Below are 3,104 nucleotides of genomic sequence, written 5' to 3' on the forward strand. Positions count from 1 at the left end.
TCTTATCTCTGTCTATAAATAAAGACAAATAGGAGATCCTAAGGTAAACACAATTTTTCTCATGCTCACTTTTTTTCATCTATTCTAAATTTCTGACTTGAGTATCAGAAGATTCCTGTCGGAGCCAACTCCGATCAGAGATTTATTTTATAGGTTTAGCCACCACCATCCTGCAGTCATCACCCAACACCAGCTAAGCCGATGGATCTAGAAATTTGTAGCAACACTAATAAAACTTTTTATACTTTTTATGAAATCTGAATAAAGTTATTTTGAAAAATGATGGCATAAGTTTATTCCTTTTCATTGCTTCAGTTTCATCCCCAATATGCCTTTTTTTTTCACTTTTTTTCGGTAACCTCCTAAGCCAAAAAGGCTTTTAAAGTCTTGGTTGGATAGATGGTTAGATAGAAGATCCATGGCATGATTCTGTTCTTTACATATAGTGACTTCATAATTTTTCTAAAAGAATCAAAGTTTGTTTGGATATTCTTGTAGGATTGGGTTGAAAATCTTAGAGCAATTTATTAGTCCATTTAGTTTGTATTTCCTAAGAGTCCAATTGGTTGGGCTAAATTTGGTATGAAAAAATAAATTTCATAAAAGATTATCATGTTTGGTATGAAAAATGGAAGAGAGAGATGATAAAAAAAATTGATGGATTTCATATTTATTTTTTAGAGAGAGAAGGTAAAATAAATATCATAAAGGGTTGGTATTTGGTAAATTTTCAAGTGATGATAATCCGTACTTATCAAAAATACTCTCAATAAAGTATCTATGTAATTAATGAATTTGTTTTGATATTTTTTCAAATTCATTTAATAAAGAGCTTTTACAAAAAAATTAAAATGCAAATGTCATTATAAAGGGATATACGATTATAATCCTTATATAAAAATTGATTGGAGATGATAATGCTATCTTGATATTAAAAAATATTTTTTATTAATAGATATATTTATAAATTTGATTATATTCCTATGTAGGATTATCTCCAATCAAATGTAGTAATCTTTTTTCAATATTATTTTTTGGAGTAATTTTTCCATCAACCAAATATAATAAAAAATATTTTTTTCTTTCATCATTTTTGTAGATAAATGATTATCAGGAATTGTCAAATTATATATATATATATATATATATATATATACTCTATGGAGGGATATTATGATGTTGCCAACTCAGCTCCTCAGATAAGTTTGGTTGTGCCATGTGTGAGGGATATTATGATGTTGCCAACTCAGCTCCTCAGATAAGTTTGGTTGTACCATGTGTATCTCAAAAAAGAAGGATTGCATGGAGAGTTTCAAAGAAAGAGTGAGCCGCGTGTGGTTTTGTGGTTACAAAACCCCATGCATTGTCTAAGCTTCCCTATTCGGCCGCTTAAGCCTTCCACCCGATTGGATTAAGGAGCTCATGCTCCTTCGCCCACATCCTCTACGAAGACTGTGATGATGCCATCGATGAACATCTCCAACGACCACCTCTCTCTTTCTCCCCTTCAGCCTCTATCTTCTCCCAATTTGTCACCGACTTCAACGGTGGTTCTTTGCTCCGGGATCCAAGAATCCTCGCACAAATTAATTACGCTAGGTCATGCATAGAGCCGGCACCGGAAAGCTCCCAAATGAGGTGAGGGGGGTTGGTGGCACCGGAGTGGGGAGAGGAAGGTTGGTAGCACCAGAGTCGGAGGAGGAGAGGGGAGGGGGTTTGGTGGTCGCACTAGTCGGATGCAGTGCGGGCAGCTGGTGCGGTGCGGATGGTGGTGCAACAAGGCCACAGCGGGGTGGTGTAGACGGTCGCAGCCTGGGCCTCACATGATTGGGGCTGGGGGTGGAGGGAGGTGGCGGGAGGAAGGGATGGGACCATCGTCACCAGAGTCGGTGTCGGCACCAGAGAGCTTCTAAGTAAGACAAAGGGGATTGGTGGTGCCGGAGCCGGAGGAGGGGAGGGGATTTGATGGTTACGGAGCCAGAGGAGGGGAGGGGGTTTGGTGGTCGCACGGAGCCGAGTGCAGCATAGATGATGGATGTGGTGATGATGGTGGGGTGAGCCCGTGGTGGGGGCGGCACGGACGGTCGCTACTTGCACCTCACACAGTGGGGGCAGGGGGTGGGGGGAGGTGGCGGGAGGAAGGGATGGGAAGAGGAAAAAAAGAAAAAAATATTTGAAGAGGAAGAAAAAAGAAAAAAATTATTATTTTATTATTAATAATGATTTAAATATTATTATTTTTAAAATAATATTAATTTTAAAATAATAATAAAAATATTATTTTATTTTTAAAAATATTATTTTTTTTAAAAAATAATATTTTTGTTATTAATTTAAAAATACTATTTGTATAATAACATATTATTTTTAAAAAAATATTTCAAAAATTAATAATAAAATATTATTTTAAAAATTATTATTTAAATAATATTAATTTTAAAGTAATAATAAAAATATTTTTTTTCAAAAAATTATTTTAAAAAAATAATATTTTTATTATTAATTTAAAAATACTATTTGTATGATAACATATTATTTTTAAAAAATTATTTCAAAAAATTAATAATAAAATATTATTTTTAAAAAATATTTCTAAAATAATAATAAAAATATTATTTTAAAATATTATTTTAAAATATTAATTTATTATTAATAATAATTTAAATAATAATAATAAATTATTATTAATAATAAATATTATTTTATTAATAATAAAATATTATTATTTGATTAATAATAAAATATTATTATTTAATTAATAATAATATATAAAAAGGATGATGTGTAAGTGAAGGATCCATGGATTTTTTTATTTCCCTTAGCCCAAGGAGGAGGGTTGTGGCGGAGGAACCATAGGCGAGCAAGGGGCAGATAGTGGAACTGAGCCCGCCTCCTTGCTCGGAGGCTATTAAATGCAGAGATTTGGCTTTCAAATCGACAGAGTACCATACTTTATTTTTGGATAATTTATCAGGTTTGATCTAATCCGATGGATCGATTCAGATCTCGAAACATATTATTTTAAAAAATAATAAAAATATTATTTTAAAAAAAAATAAATTAGTATATTATTATTTTTAAAATTAAAAAATAATATGTTAGCT

This window comes from Elaeis guineensis, chromosome 1, assembly GCF_000442705.2.
Source record: "Elaeis guineensis isolate ETL-2024a chromosome 1, EG11, whole genome shotgun sequence".
Classification (NCBI taxonomy): Eukaryota; Viridiplantae; Streptophyta; class Magnoliopsida; order Arecales; family Arecaceae; genus Elaeis; species Elaeis guineensis.